Here is a 17,480-nt window from a genome sequence, read left to right on the forward strand (position 1 = left end):
TCGGGATGCAACTCTCGAAGAGAAAGATCGAGGAAAATCAACTCCAACACCAAAAGACGACTTCGGATACTGAAATGCCTACAAAGGGGGCTTTTAACTAAACTAATGATTTTTAAGGTTGAAAACTAGTTAGCAGGGCTTAGGGCACTAGCACAAACCATGCTTTGCACAAAAAACACTTTTTATCAAGAATAGACATCATACGCGTATGATGTCTCATAGCATGATTTTCACATCATCTTGAACACATGAATGCATAGCCTCTTTCTACATGCTAACAACATCAAATGTATAAAGTATCATGAGACTTGGAGTTGAAAAACCAATTGGAAACTAAAAAGACGCAAAGTAGGGCAAAAAATCGACTTATGGCCCTAAATTTGCCAAAATAGCTCCAAACTCAATGAAACTTTGTAGGGATGTTGTTCAACACATGCACAAGCTATCTTGAACCAAAAAGTACCATTTTGGCCAAAAAGACATCATACGCGTATGATGTCACTTTGCACATACAGAGCCAAAATTGATCATCTTTCATCATATATCCATTATATATATCAAATACATGCCACATATGGAGTTTGGTACCATTTGGTCCAGGGGATCACTCTATCAGTCCAATCAGTAGAAAATCCTATGTTTAAAGCCCGATCTTGGCAAAATTCATCATACTCAACTTCAAGTCCAGATTTGAGTACACACAGTCCTTTACTATCATATGAGGAGCCCACAGAACCAATCTCATGCAAAAATGACACAAAAGACATCATACGTGTACGATGTCTCCAGGGCCAATTTTTGTCCAAACTATACCCAAATTTCATAAAATCATTGTCTAAGCCTATATAAAGCCAAATCCAACTTACAATGCAAAATGGTTCAATTTTACCCAAAAAGACATCATACGCGTATAATGTCTCCCTACTTGATTTTTGCATTTCAGGGTTGCAACCACCACACAGAAGTGATCTACATGCCATTTGAGAGCCAACCACCAAGTTTCATCCAATTTGGATCACAAAATCCAATTCCCACTCAATATCTTGCAAAGAGCCTGACCAGGACTAAAATGACCATAACTTGACCAAATGGGACCCAAATTCAAATCCAGGCATATAGAATGGATGTATGCACTATCAGCTACAAGCACAACCAATATCAAGCCATTTTGACACAAAAGACATCATACGCGTATGATGTCTCCAGCATGATTTTGCACCCAAATGTCATATTTTTCCATATGCATTGCATCCTTAGGCCCTGAATAGCTTAAGTTTCAATTTTTAAGTCATTTGGACAGTTAAAAGCTTAATTTTGGCTTTCAGTACTGGAAAAGACGCTAACTTCTGAAATTGGAGTTACAAGATCCATGGATTCGGGGAAGTCTTCATCAAAGAGAAAGAGAATGACACTCAATGAAGCAATAGCAGAAGCCGAGCCATTTTCTATTCCCCCAGAGACTCTCAAGCCCACAAAGACTTGGATAGAAGAAGCGGTGTTAAAAGATCAGGGGATAAAGATATACCAAGGTACTTTCAGAGACCCACGGGGACAAACAATGGATATCCCAATGATTCCCCAAGAACTGGTGGACTACAGCAGAACGGAGGAGATAAGCAGATCCCTGGAAAGGGCAGATCTCCGCAGCTTTTTTACTTCCATACCATCATGAGTAGATGCTCAAAGAGTGTATGAGTTGGTAACCACCATACAAAAAGATGGAATGGCTACACTCACAGCCTAGGACGGGGAAAAAGTTGAAGTGATTATCACTCCTTAGCTCATTGCAGATGCTCTGAAGCTGCACAACAAAGGAAGCTCAGTCACAGAAAGATGAGAAGCTATAGAAGTGTATGGGCCAAAGAAGCAAAATGTCACCTATGAAGACATGGCAGATCCGAGAGCGGCAAAGCTTTGCCGGCTCTACAACCAATTCTTACACATATGCAGCAAAAGGCCACAAAAGTATACCACACCACCACATGCCATTGCCACAACCATCACTTGGGCAATAAAGAGAAACATCCCGAAGGAAGTCAATTATGCTCAGCACATTCATGAGCAAGTAATTGCTATGCAGAACGAGAAGCCAAAGTACATTGGGGGAGCCGAAGTGTTGACTAAGATAGCTTATGAAGCTATCGGAGCAAGGGACCAATGGCCAAAGGTTCCCTCTCAAAACCAATGGCTAAGAGAGATAGATGAAGATGAAGACCAGCCAGAGGTCACCAAGAGAGTGTCAACAAGGGCAAGGTGGAAGCTAGAGATTGTTTCCGAGCCAGAAGAAGAAGCAGACGAGCCCCTCAAGAAAAAGACCAAGAACAAACCCGTTCCCAAGCAAACTTTGAGCCAGAAAGCCGCCAGAATGGAGAGGCTGATTAAACAGTTTAGAGTCGAGCGAGCTTTAAAGGGATATTTTGAGGAAAAGTGGGTACCAAACCCAACTAAAGTCGGAGCCAGCTCAACCAGACCCCATATTGATCAGTACGATCAATATATCAAGGCTTATGAAGAATCAGAAGCTATATTGGAGCAGCAACCGGTAGAGCCATACACCGAAGCAGAAGTTCGGCACATTAAAGCTAAATTGAAAGGAGATGAAAAGGGCAAGAGCAAGGTAGAAGAGTCTAGTCCTGAAGAAGAGGAAAAGATAGTGGAGGAAACGACTATTGAAGTGCAGGTGGAGGTGCCAGAAAAGTCTGAAATACAGCAAGAGGAGAAGGCAACGGATCCAATTCAAATGAAGAAAGAGCAATATGATGTTCTAATCGACACAGGGTATACTCACGAAGAGGCCCTCAAAGTTGTGTATGGCATTACCTTAACACAGGAAGAACAGAGAGGAAAGGAGAGGAGGACCAAGAATCGATTCGACAAAGAGCGAAGGTTGGTACCTGAGAAGGCAGAGGATGAGCTTGAAGAGGAGGATGAGCTCCAAGATGAGGATGAAAAAGATATCCAGAAAGTGCATCAATTGTTGCAGTAGATCAAAGTCTGATCAAAGACAATGAGGGACAACAAAGAAGAAGCGGAAAAGAGAGAAGAGGAGATGGAAACAAAATATGAGAGTGCACTAGAAGAATGAGAGTACCTCAAGGCATCTCTCCTGGAAGCAGAAAATGAAAGAGATGGACTAATCCTCCAACTTGCTGATGCTTCAAGAGAGGTGGCCAGTGCACAAGAAGCCAAGGAAAGAATTAATGAGGAATTGGAAGCTGCAAAGGACGAGCTCATTGAGCTTCGAGAAAGGATGGAGCTGCAGGATAGAACAATCCTAAGGCTTAGATCCACACCAAGAGCTAGCAGAGCAGGAGTAGAGCCAGAGGGAGCAATAATCCCCGGTTTGGAAGATCAAATTCGGAGTTTGCAAAGAGAATTGCGGCTAGAGCAAGTGCAGAGATTGCACATTGCGGAGGGCTCATTGGCTGTCGAAGAACGACTAACATTAGAGACCCAAGCACTGAGAGCGGAGAATGAGGCCCTCCAAAAGCAGCTCCAAGATCTGCAAGACAAAGTGATACAAGATATAGAGGATCAACAAGAAGAAACAGGCGGGGCAGCCGTGGAGCTTCCAGAGACTGGGGAAGCCACAACAAGTGAAGATCCAACCCCTGCACAAGACGAGACCGCAACCTCCAGACTTACCGAGGAGGAGGAAAAAAGATTGCATGAGCAGATAGAGAAGGCAACAGAGGAGAGTGCAAAGGCGGCCATGGAGTGGGAAAGAAGACTCTTGTTCTCCATTGGACCTCAAGGGGTGGATACTAAGGTGCTGCAAGAACAATGGATGCAACCTACATTGCCCCTTCCTCTACTAAAGTTTAAAGTGCAGAAGACAAAGAAAAGGATAGAAGAAGAGCAGTATGTCGCGCTATACGAAGGCGACATCACAAAAGAGGAGGAATCAAAGAAGATAGTAGACTCCTAGCCGAGATGGAGGAAAGGGTGGTTGACAAAGTATCCAACCTACCTAATCTATTTGGTGGAGGCACCCAAGGAAGTTAGAGAAGATGCGACATTCTGTCCAGTGCCACGAGTCAGGAGTTGCCAAGAACATGACAGAATCACAGCAAAGAAGCCGAATTGGCTTAATTACCCCAGGATGCCAGGACCGAAGGCGTGAGAGAGAATAAGTAAGGCCTACATGGTGAAAACCCTAACGGGCACCATTAAGCTCTTTACTGGCTCTCCTGACCTTTCGTGTCAAATGCTCATTTGCAAAACATTATTGGCTTGCATTGAGGTGTTCGCGCCGGATAAAGCTACCAGCTCAACATTGTTGTCAACGGCCGACACAGTCACAGATATGATGTATGATTTAGCCTTGCAGCCATCTCCAAAAGTATTCCATCTCTTTTATCAGAGAATCATGTTTATGCCAAGTTTCCACATGCAGGCCTTTGAGGAGGCATTCTATACTGGTTTTTTTACTCATGAAAGTAAGATATTCGGCCCTACACTGACTATTGGAAACCTAAGATACGAGTCACATCTTCAGATGCTGAAATCGACGGGACTCCACTAAAGACAAAGCAAGGATGTCATGTCAGGGATGACATGGACGTGGAAGGGGCGAGTGTTGAGCAGAGGACTACACCTAGACATTTTTGCTCACACTCATATTTTTGTAAACACTTATTGTAATAAATGTCTTTCCGACATTTCATTTTTTATGGAGCCGATTCATTGTAACTAGCGGGACTCAATTGAGTTTCCAGCTTGTATTCCCCAAGTAGTTTCACCTGCTTATGTAATTAGATTAGAGATGTGTTCACACTTCCAAGGCTGAAGTATAAGAGCCAATTATTGTAAACCTAAGGACAAGTTTTTTGAATGATTAATCAAGATAACTTTTGAAGCGCCGTGACTGTGTCTGAGAGAGAGTGAGAGAGAGAGAGTCTTATCCTCTTGCTACGCGAGCTACGTAGCCGTCATTGGAGAAGCGACACTGCCATTGTGTTAGCAACGGCGAAAGCTACGCACCGATTCCAAGTGTGCGTGCATTCGGGTTCTACGCGAGGTGAGCTCCCACGAGCTTCTATGTGAGTTTTCTCCCTATCTGTGTGTCGGAATTGAGCGTGCCATATATCGACAGATTTGCAGCGAATAGAGCCACACATTAGTATCATCGGAGTTGAAATTCGGTCACCTGAATTTTTCGGCCTGTCTTCATACGCGTTTACCGCACGGAGTGGTTACAGGTTGAGATTATATTGTAGATTCATAGGGTATTGTCCTTACCTAGTGTAGAGACCCCCCTTTGAGTTTGAGGCTGATTCAATGACTTTAGATCATGTTTCGGATAGCATTTGTTTGTAGTACGAATTTCGGTCATTTGCGTATTTGAGAACTTAGGTTTGATTTTCTTGGTAGTGATTGTCATCAGAAGGTCGAGTAGGTGATTTGACACTCACTTATTTGTTTCCATGCGCCTGCGGGTCAAGCTCCGTCCTCGTCTGACATTCTTGTTTGTCGGTTGAGTTCTGGCTATCATAGCCACCGCTAGCGGTGTAATCGCCCAACAGTCCTCATTGGCAAAGTGCCCAAATTTGTTGCACTCGGAGTACGCCCCAAAATAAGTCCCAAAGTTGAGCGGAATAGTAACAAGACTAGCTCCAACGTTGATCACCATACATTTCGGTGGTGTCTTAGACCGATTCCATCCTATACAAATCGGATTAGAGAACCTTCCTAGACCCTTCCTTTTAGGGACAAACAAGGGGGTGCCCACTTGGTTGGCAAGCATCGTGATATTATCCCAGAGCCAACTAGGTAGGCCCGCAAACTCCACCCAAATAGGATGGATCCTCTTGACGGACTCAACAGAGTCGAACATTGGCTCCCATGGTAGAACACAGAATGTTGTCTGTTAAATGTAAGGGGATCCTTACCAAGGAACTTTGAAACGTTGGATACCTCCTTGAATCTAACTGAGCAAAACCCCTTGGCTAGGTAAGTAGTATTTTCAATCTCTCCTCCATGCCCAAGGATTTGCAACCTTTGAATCCATTGCATCAACTCATATCTATTCGAGATGCTCCCACTGAAGTCGAACACAAGCGTCAGTTGGGCTTGCATGGCTAGCTGTTTTTTAATCAAAGTTGGCAGAATCGTGACAGTGACGACCTCCGTGACCTCCACTTGCTATGGCAACGACTTCTTAAGAGCACAAAAGGATCGATCCGTTAATCCGTCTTTAACTACGCCATTGCTTTCTGCCTGTGAGAAAGTTCTTTTGATACCATTCGAGTTGGTATCCAGCTGCTTGACTTCCTTAAGCTCTTGTGCAAGGTGAGTCCTAACATTCTTTAGACTTTCATGGATTGTATCACTTGAAGTCTCAGGTGTTGCGACAACATCGCCAATTACCTTAGAGTCAGGACCCTTCAAAATGCTTGCAAAAGATACTCCCGATCTGAGAGCTGCAGAACGAACTCTATGACTCTATTAGAGGATGAGGTGGGACATAATGAAGATTGGTCTACCTCTAAGCAAAAGAACCTGCCATCGCACATGAAAAACTGCAACAAAGTGTTAATAGGACTGATGTATCTGTATATGCTCATCCCTCGAACATCTGAATCATCGTTGCATACTTGGCTGGCCTCCTCCCAACCAGCCTACACCCAACTATTGTGAGATATTTTATATGTAAAGATGGGTTGCATTGGATCCCACACAATCACGTAGTAGTCATTGCTTGATACGCTTGCCACAAGTTGAACTTCACAAGTCTTCTCCTACCCTACTTCCATAGGTGGAAGTGGGCAACTTTGATGATTCCATGGATTCAACACCACCACCTATTGAAATGACCCAACGACAAATACTCCAATCAACCCTCCATTTGTGCATGCTCTGTTGATATCCAAGGGGTAATGAATGAGGCCTAGGCTTGGAAATAGCCTAATGGACAAGGAGAAAATCGAGAAGCATTGCAATTGTCAAATGATGTATGGACTCTGGCAGAAATCCCATCAACTTTGGCGTGTGTGATCCTATAGTCACAAGGAACCCCTTTCTGCCACTCCAACTCCTCATCTATGTGTTGCCAACAACAATGCTCCTCATCAACCTGCTGGCAGAGCGCATAGAAAGAAAACCTAGGAATCCAAGCCTATGAAAAACATGCTCGGTAAGTACCACTACCATTTCGGCAGGAAGCTCCATGAGGAACAAGGTGTCACAAATATGGAAGTACAAACTTGGCAAGAACATGCCTAGTAAGAACCTGTCATTTTGGCAAAGAGCTCCATGTCAAACAAGGTGGCACGGCGCTCATAGATGTTGTAAGTTAGAATGAAAATGAGAGGGAACGCTTACGTTAAGGGCCATCGCTTGTTTTACTCTAAAGCATTTATAATGTAAATAATAAATGAAACAACCAATAAATCATTAGATGAGTTCGTCAAACATGGAGGGAGAGAGGGGAGGGGGATGGGGGAAGCCCATCCACCCATTAAAAAGAGACTAAAGAGAGGAGAGAGGAACCTTAAATGGAATCTAGTCTCATCTCATTTTGGCAAACGAAACAAGACGTTGTGTCCTCACAAAAGCACAATCATCATGCACGTGTGTTTGATTGTAGCCTACTATTGGCACGTAATGATTAAAAAAACGGATTGTTAGTTTTGGAATTTCTTTATTATGGGTACTAGGCGAATATTAAAATTGAATACAAGCGCATTCACATGTTTGGCGATGTGTGCCTTGTAGGTATTGGAATATGGGAGTCTAATCCCAAATCTTGGAACACGATGTTCAAGGTGTAAGTAGGGATGCTTTGTAAGTAGGGATGCCTATAAAATTTACATGTGTCACTTAAGCAATGTGACGCTCATACAAACTGTAAAGCGTCGTATAGACAACAGCATCGCACTTCAAAAAAAAAAGCCCAAATTTGTTGTGGGAGCCATTTTTGCTCCCACAATGAATTGTGGCCCCAACCGGCCATCTCTTCTTCGCCCCCACCCCATCTCTCTTCAGCGACTCCTACTGGCCATCTCTCCTTCGCCCTCACCCATCTCTCCTTCGTCGAGTACACACACACACACACACACACACACACACACACACACACACACACACACACACACACACAGATGATGAAATGAAATGGTATATCAACGTCTTCAAATGGCCAAAATGACCTATCAGACCAAAAGGTTACAACCATGTGTGACTTTAGTACAATGTCCAGGGAACATAAAGATAAAACTAAATTAAGGTATCGAGAGTGGGCAGGTATGCAAGTATAACCTATATCCTCATCATCATCAATGTCCTCATCACATAATACATCAGCTTAAAACATATGGGGAGTGGGTACATGAGGACTAATGAGGTGCACAATGGGGGAAGTAGACAGTGGTGATCATCCCAACGTGATTGATGTCGCTCAATGATGCTCTGTAGCCTCCAATGTAGACCTCATCGGTGTGAAGATCCTCGCATCCTCGGGGCTCGTGGGCGGCCAAGCTGGATGGTTCGATCAAGAAGAATGCCTTGATGAGGGTGTGACTAGGTAACTTTTGGTGGGCCATCCGAAGTAGCCATGTATCTGAAATCATGATGAGGTCTGTGCATACCAGCATTAGAGAGAGAGAGAGAGAGAGAGAGAGAGAGAGAGAGAGAGAGATAGAGACATGAAATGAAATGATATATTAACATCTTCAAAAGGCCAAATGACCTATGAGACCAATTTGCTACATATTGTTGAATCTAATACCGTGTCTAAGAACAAAATAAGAGATACCAAATTGAATGTAGAAGTGTTATTGGCTGGAATTGTGTGGGGTATGTATGATTACTGGTACAATGGGTGCCCACCAATACAAGAGAGAGATACAATGGGTGATTTTGGGAGTGCTTTGTGTATGGGCGGTTATTGGGTAATGGTGAAATGGGTAGGTTTGAAACCTTCGTGAGTTTGTGCAAGGCAGAGTGGGGGGATGATGACACATTAGGTCATGCATGAGTGGTGCCCATCAACTCTGGAGGGTGATAGAACTTAGTTCATTGGTTTTTGCAAGGCAGAGTGGGGATATATAGTGGGGGGACGATGACACATTAGGTCATGCATGAGAAGCGCCCATCAACTTCAGAGGGTGATAGAACTTAGTTAATTGGTTTGTGCAAGGCAGAGTGGGGGTACGATGACACATTAGGTCATGCATGAGAAGTGCCCATCAACTCTGGAGGGTGATAGAACTTATGTTATTGGTTTTATAGAGTATGTTCACATCATGAATGAACCATATACAAACCTGCAACTATTGGGCACTTATGACATGAGTAGGGATGTCATAAATGTTGTCCATGCTATGCATGATAAAGGTAATAATCTTATTCTTCATGTTTAGAAAAGTAGTAAGGTTAAGGTCGTATATTGTCAAGTTTTGAACTTTGTTCTTCTTTGGTTATGTTTTGTCTCTACTAGGTAGGTTTGTAGTAGTATTCAATTCAAGTAATTATCTTACATTAGGATTTAAATCTGTTATTTTAGAGGTTGTTATGTGGAGTATGATTTCTAGGATTAAGCCTTTTTGCTGTCTTATTCTTGTTGGTTTAAAGTTGAGTACATGTTTCCTATGCCTTTTCTAAAAGCATTTTGAAGTGAATAATGAATTTTTTTCATTTAATTTTGTTTAGGAACAAATAAAGTGATTTAGGTTTTTCTATTTTTGAAGTCCCTTTGTTTTGCATTTTTGTGTGTGCTTGATCCTCTCTTATAATGCGTAAGTACAGATTATTATGAACTTATGAAGTTATAGTCTTTCTCTCGGTACATTTTTTTTTGTATGCCATGTAGCTTGATTAATTCAAAAAAAAATTGGGCTGGCTTCTACCATGCGCTCCCATTATTATCCATACAAGGGTGGGTTTTCACCATGTTTTACCATAATTACATATCCAAAAAAATGTGTGGCCCTCCAACCATCATGTAGCTAAGGTTCCGAACAAACATTGTAAGGGCAATAGGCCCCTAGTGCCCGTCATGCAAGAGATTTTTCCATAGAGCTGGGTTACAAAAGGGTGTGATGGGTTGAAAAGTACCAAAATAGTGGTGAATATTTCTCCAAATCTTGATCTTTTTCAAAACCATTGCGACAAAATTTGGTCACTGGAGTTTTGTAGCAAGATGGGGGTCAAAGTGATAAAAAAGTATTGGTTTGTGTTGTGTTAGGATTACCTACATGACCATTCATTCTGATGACCTATTATTGCTTCTATGAATGCATTGAAGTGTAGGGATTGATGGTAGATTTTTGTAACATTTAATGGCCTAATAACTTATGTGTAGCAGAAATTAGCATGAATATAGTGGGCATTTCATTAGAATAGATTCCTAATGAGAATTACAAGAGTGCTTGGGTGGAGAGAGCAACAAAAAGCATAACACCTAGTTAGATAGCATCAACAATACTTTCAAAAGAGAGAGAAATTAAGCTATTGACAACAGTTGAGGACCGGATTTTCATGGAGCCGGTCCCCCGTCCAAAAGGCTTTGTATTATGGTTTCTCCCATCAAGAGAGACATTGTACAATACAATTCTTTGTGTTCCTTCAAAACTAGCTAGTGCAATGAAGATGGAAACTTCATGCACTAAGCAAAACACTTAACAAACACAACTTGAATTATCCCCATTCTTAGACCCAAGACCTCACACACCTTCGAAGATGGTGAGAGCTAGCAAGGCATGAGAGTAGATTGAGAGGAAGAAGGAGTATCTTACGAGAAAGATGTACATCTCCTCATATAATCACTCATATGTAGCATAGCTTAGCTTAGTAATTAGCTTGGTAGAGGAGATGAGCATGCATTGAAGCTTGGCTCTTGGTTGGATTTGCATCCACATGCCAAGAGAGTGTTGATGTAGGCTTCTATCTCACAAGCTTGGAGTAGGTGATGAGTTCTCCATTAAAGCTTGGGAAGAGATAGTCTTCTCTTTCTTCACACATGAGCTTGTGTGAGTGTGTGTGTGTGTGTGATAATGCGTTGCAAAAATCAGCCCTCTCTCTCTCTCTTGGGCGAGTCCTCTTGCTAATTGCTCTTGTTGAAGCCTCATTGGCCCTCCCCAAGTCAAGCCAATTACAATTAAGCAGCATAAGTGATAGCCTTCTGACATGTGTCCCCCTTTCCCCTTTTGTGAGAGCTTTAGGTAATTAAATAATTAAACTAAACTCTCATTGAACCCCTTTGTCTCCTGGCCAATAGGAATCGGGCAAGCCATGGGGCTCCTGAATGCTCATTGGACCCCTTGGGAGACTGCCCAATAGTCTTCTAGGAGACTTAATTCTCATTGGTTTCTTTATTAAATGTTTTTAAATTAATTAAACTAGATTTACTCTAGCTTAATTCTCATTGGTCCACTTCAAGGGTCATCCAATAGAAATTGGACACACCTTGTGGGCATCTGGCCTAGGGAGCTGACATGTGTCCCTCATTCCCTTTGTGTAAAGGGAGCCTGTGTGTGTGTGTGTGTGTGTGTGGCTTTCTCTCTCATCCCCTACCTTTAGGGCTCGCCCCCTCCCATGTAGGGATGTGCAAAGACTTTTAGGGCACACACAAAGCATCCAATTTTCCCTAGGGTTGACCTTTGGACATAACCTTTGAATTTTGGAACCTTAGCATTTTGGAAGTCTTAATGGGCTGAACCTTAGGGTCTTTTTAGCCCATTGTTGCACATGATTCTTTTGCAGATGGCCCCCCCTTTGGATCCCTACTGTGGCCGATCTGCTAGCTTAACCAATATTCTAACTTTTTCTCCCCTGGCCTTCATCACATTAAATGATCAGTTTAATATGAGAAAATCATTTAGGAGAATTAGATATTGATTATTATGACATTTTTGTTTAGATGGACTTTCTTCTTAAGAATCCCTTGTGCAATTTGGTGCTCATGCCAAAATTGTGATGTATAATAACCTGATTTACCTCCTAGCCTCACCATTGATGATAGTGGCATTACCCTAGGGGTAAAGTAGGCCAAGCCATTGGATGTCATCAAAATATTTGTAGAAAAGTTTGAAGTCTTGTAGCCATGGCTTAAAGCTGAATTTAGCTATATGTTATGTACAGAACTTGTATTTTAGGGCATGCATGTACAAGTTGCATCACATAGGTGAACATGATACCCCCATGGATGAGTCATTGGTTTGTTTGGAGCACTTATCTTGTGATTATATGTACATTTGGAAGATGAGCCATGAATTGAGTTTAATAGCTCTCTTAGTGTCAAAGGATAGTCGGTTTTTATATGCTTCCATTGACCAAGAGCTAGTATTATATATATAGGGTATGAATTTGAGTGGTATGAAAGGCTCCTTCATTTGTGGGTTTGTAAGGTTCACCAAACCATGTTCTCCTTTATGAGGAATGTTTTCAGAATATTTTTTGACATGTCAAGTATAGTGATCTTATATACTCTTGGAAAGGTTTAGAATGACCTCATAGATAGAGTATATTATCCACATGTTTGGATTTTCAAGTGGTAGCGTTGGATTGGTGGAGTCTAGTCAATTAGGAGGGGTATAAAAGCTTTAAAAATGCAAGCCATAAACAATAATGCTTGTGAGAAGCACCAATTTGAGCCATAGGAAATCCATCTAAAGGACTTTTTATCGTCATTACAAGTACAACGAGTATCACTAAAGATACCATCTTTGTTCATTGGTTGCTTGTGTAGGCTATACAATTTTTGGTCAAACCTTCATAAGAAAACCCGCCCTAGTCTCACATTTGGAAATCAAAAGACAACTAGCTAAAAGAACCAACATATACATGCTTTGTGATGGCTCAGGACTATGAAGATAAATCAAAAGCTTTGCCTCATTGGTTGCAACATTTTCAAACATCTGGGTAGGCTCTTTGTACTCTTTCAATGAAGGACACGAAGTCCCTTGTTGCTTCTATATACAAAACCTAAAAGGAATAAAAAGACACATTTGTCTTCACATTTTTTAGTACAATATTGCTTTGTACATAGTCATGAATTATGTGTTGGCATAGGCATCAAGCATTAGCAACAAGGGGAGGGTGCATGTAGTTTTCTCCATAATCATTAAGTACATCAACACTAGTATAGGAGTGAATCTATGGCAACATGAATCATAGCCTTGTATTTACATCATGTTTACATTAGCAAAAGCCTTTCCATGGGAAAACCGAATATTGTAACCATAGAGGGGCATTATCAAAAGTGTGGGAATGTAGGGTCTAATCAACACGTTGCGATGCATTGTACCAATAATCCAATTTAAGCCGATTCCCTAACTGACCAATATGTTGGTATGTGTACCAACATGGCTTGACTAACAAAAGCGATTACTAAAGAAACATTCCGACTTATTGTTGCCTTCTGTGCATTGGCATATGAGTATGACCTAAAGTGTTACTCTCCCCGCCGAGACAAGCATTATTAAAGTCCCGATAAATGAATGCATGGTTCCCTAAGGATGGTGCATGGGGAGGGCACAATTGTGCAAATGGCATGACACACCTCAATAAAGAAATTGCAAAACTAAAAATCGGTTTTTTTTATCATTACGTGCCAATAGTAGGCTACAATCAAACACATGTGCATGATGATTGTGCTTTTGTGAGGACACGACGTCTCCTTCTGTTTGCCAAACATGAGATGAGACTAGATTCCATTTAGGGTTCCTCTCTCCTCTCTTTGGTCTCCTTTCAATGGATAGGCTTCCCCCCCCCCCCCCCCCCCCCATGTTTGATGAACTCATCTAATGATTCACTGGTTGTTTCATTTATCATTTACATTATAAATGCTTCAGAGTAAAATGATTGATGACCCTTAACGTAAGTGTTCCCTCTCATTTTGATTCTAACTTACAACATCTGTGAGCGCCGTGCCACCTTGTTTGACATGGAGCTCTCTGCCAAAATGACACAGGTTCTTATCGGGCGTGTTCTTCTGAAGTTTGTACTTCCATATTTGTGACACCTTGTTCCTCATAGAGCTTCTTGACGCAATGGTAGTGGTACTTACCAAGCATGTTTTTCATAGGCTTGGACTTCTAGATTTTCTCTCTCTGCGCTCTACCAGCAGGTTGATGAGGAGCATTGTTGATGACAACACATGGATGAGGAGTTGGAGTGGTAGAGAGGGTTCCCTTGTGACTTTAGGATTGCGCACACTAAAGTTGATGGGCTTTCTATCAGAGTCCATCCATCATTTTTCCATTTCAATGCTTCTTGGGTTTTCTCCTTGTCCATTAGGCTATTTTTGAGCCTAGGCCTCTAGCACTACCCTTTGGATGTCAATAGAGCATGCGCAGATGGAGGGTTGATTGGAGGCTTTTTCATTGAGTCATTTCAACACGTGGTGATGTTGAATCCATGAAATTATCAAAGTCGTCATTTACCTCCACTTAGGCTTGTGAAAGTAGGGCAAGAGGAGATTTGGGAGGTTCAACGGGTAAGCATATCGAACAATGACTACTATGTGATTGTGTGGGATCCAGTCCAACCCCTCTTTACCTATAGGAGATCTCACAATAAATGGGTGCAAGCTGCTTGGGAGGAGGCCATTGAAGTAGCCAGTGATGACTTATATATTAGAGGGATGAGCATATACATATAGAACAATCCTACCAGCACTTTGTGGCAATTTTTCATGTGTGATGGTAGGTTCTTTTGCTTAGAAGTAAACCAACCTTTGTTATGCCCCACCTCATCGTCTAATAGAGTCATAGAGTGGAACGATCACATTTTCTTGGCGACATGTTGCCTAATATTTCAGACTCTTTCAATGAGGATGTGGGAAGTTGAGGCTAACTCTTGGGAGGACGGCCCACCTTCCCCATTGTACACGTCTCGACTCTCAAAAACTTCGATTTGCTAGATGACCTCACTTTCATCCAAGGCAAGCCACATGACAAATTTGTGTTGGTGGCATCTGGCTCAACTTTCAACATCATGCATTATCTCATATACCTGGAGGTTGACATTCACAGGGTGGTAGATTTTGAGGCTACTAGGTCTCTCTTTACATTACTTCCGAGCTATGAGCCAACCACTAGGATAATTGGGTTGAGCTCCTACCGCTAGCAGAATTCTCCTAGAATAACAATTTTCATGCCTCCACCCGTTACACTCCATTCTTTGCTAATTATGGTCAAGATCCCAAACAAGATATCCACAAAAACTATCAAGTCAAGGATCCAGCTGCTATTCATCTTACACAACAATTATCTGCAATTCACAAAGAACTTACAATTCATATAAAAAAAGCTCAATCCAAGTATAAGGAAAGTGCATCTCCATCACATACAGCATCCAAAATACAAAGAAGGGGGTAAAGTGTGGCTTCTCCGACGTGATCTGCGTTCATCTCGTCCCTGTCAAAAGCTTGATTATCAAAGGCTTGGCCCGTTTAAAATTATCCATCAAGTCAATCTAGTCACCTATCGACTCTGATTGCCCTCATCCATGAAAATCCATCCAGTCTTTCATGTCTCAGTCCTAGAACCTTGTCACACATATAAGATCCCAGGAAGAGCACTACAACCACCTCCTCCGATGAAGATTCAAGGACATGACAAATATGAGGTAAAGAAAGTCCTAGATTCTCGAGTTTCGCGTGGCAGGTTACAGTACTTAGTGCATTGGAAAGGCTATGATGTTAGTGAACGAACCTAGGAACCAACACACAATCTACAACATGCATCTCTTAAAGTCCAAGAGTTCCATCACAACATCCATAGAAGCCCAACTCAAGGCACACCACAGCTCCTCGTGGAACTCGTCGCTAAAGGAGGGGATAATGTCATGGATGCTTGAGAGTCAGTTGCTGCCTGCATCATCGCCTATGTCATCGCCTACATCATCACTAGAAGGCTCTAGAAGAATCTAGAAGGATCTAGAAGATTCTAGAAATTTCTAGAAACATGGAGAAGATTCCGGAAAAATCTAGAAGTTTCTAGAAATCTCTAGAAAGTCGAAGAAGGATCTAGAAGTTTCTAGAAGCTTGGAGAAGATTCCGAAAGAATCTAGAAGTTTTTGGAAAGCTCTAGAAAGTTGAAGAAGGATCCATAAGGTTCTAGAAGAACTGGAAGGATCAAGAAGGTTCTAGAAGATTCTAACCTCCTCAAGAAGAACCTAGAAAGTCCTAACCTCCTCAAGCACTAGTATAAATAGGGGTCTTGGGCCACAAGACCCTCAGTTTTGCTAACACCAATTGTGAGGCACCTATGAGGAAATCCCCCTTCTAGTTCTTGTCTTATGTTCAAGTCTTGTCCTTGCAATCAAGCTTTGTCTTGTACTCTCGTCATGTAATCCAAGTCTTGTATCTAGCTCTCTTAATAAAGTATTAAGTCTTATAATCAATATTAAGCTTATCATCAAGTCCGAGTTCTTGTACATTGTGAGCACCTCCTCTTGTTCTCTTCTAGCTCTATACGTGCTCATAACATTGCTCGCAATTTGCGCTTTCATGCAATGCAAACCATGCACAATTATGTGGGGCATTCCAAAGACTAGTTAGCACGATTTTGTGCAATTTCATGCCATATATGCATGTGCAGATACAGCTTGAGCTAAGCACAGCTCGCAGGTACCAAGTTCACAGGTTTATAATGTTTTGAACAGGTACAAGTCCATAGAGCCGTTGCTTCAAGAGTGAGCTTGTTTACCAGGGTTATGGCAGTGCATATATACCATTTGTGGATTTGTTATGCAATATTGGTGGGAGTTTTTTAGTTCACTTTAGTTCACTCAGTTTTTAAGGGAAGTTGTATCGGATTTTTCCCAGATTCTCACAATATTCTATGCGTATCTACAATTTTACTCTCTTATAATTTGATAGTCAAGTTTGACTCACGTTGACGAACTTTGTGAGCTTAAACAGAGTTTAGTGTTCTTGTATCCACTCTCACAAGAGTGAAGATTGTGTTTGCTTGTGTGGCTACAAATAGAAAGTCACAAGTTTTTTGCAAATTTTTGCAAGCAATTTATCTTATGAAATGTGTTTTGAGCTGGTTTGCTCTCTACTTGCATATATGATTATGTGTTTTACACTCAAGCAAGTTGTTTGTCCCAAATTGTATGCTTGCAGTTTGCAAATTGTGGAGTTGATATTATGCATATGTGAGCATCAATTTTGATGCATTTGATCATGAATTTGATGATTGTTTAGTGATAAGTTGTCTCCCGCTTTGTTGTCAATTTAGCATAGTCTATGGTTGAGATTGTACTTCAGGTTTAGATCAGCTTACATGAGAGATTCTACCAATTTTCTCCCCAAAGTTTGGTTTCTTGATATTTATGTATGATTGCAAACATGTGTGACAGTTTAGAATCTACAATGAGACGAGTCACGAAAGACGATCTCGTAGTTGTCAATATATGCATTGTTAGTATTATAGTCACATATAGCACAATAGACGCCGTTGTTTTAGACGTAAAAAACAACGTAGATCTATACATGACACACAAGATTTTGACACATGCTAGAGTAATGA

The 17,480-nt window shown here is 41.6% G+C and overlaps 2 pseudogenes; one reads left to right on the top strand and one right to left on the bottom strand.

Moving 5' to 3' along the window:
* Nucleotides 1–6,144: 6,144 nt before the first annotated feature.
* LOC147454725 (uncharacterized) lies at nt 6,145–8,024 on the bottom strand (annotated as a pseudogene).
* Nucleotides 8,025–8,192: 168 nt separating this feature from the next.
* On the top strand, nt 8,193–14,602 carry LOC147454726 (uncharacterized; annotated as a pseudogene).
* The last annotated feature ends 2,878 nt before the right edge of the window (nt 14,603–17,480 follow it).

This window comes from Adiantum capillus-veneris, chromosome 7, assembly GCF_014529385.1.
Source record: "Adiantum capillus-veneris isolate H3 chromosome 7, ASM1452938v2, whole genome shotgun sequence".
Classification (NCBI taxonomy): Eukaryota; Viridiplantae; Streptophyta; class Polypodiopsida; order Polypodiales; family Pteridaceae; genus Adiantum; species Adiantum capillus-veneris.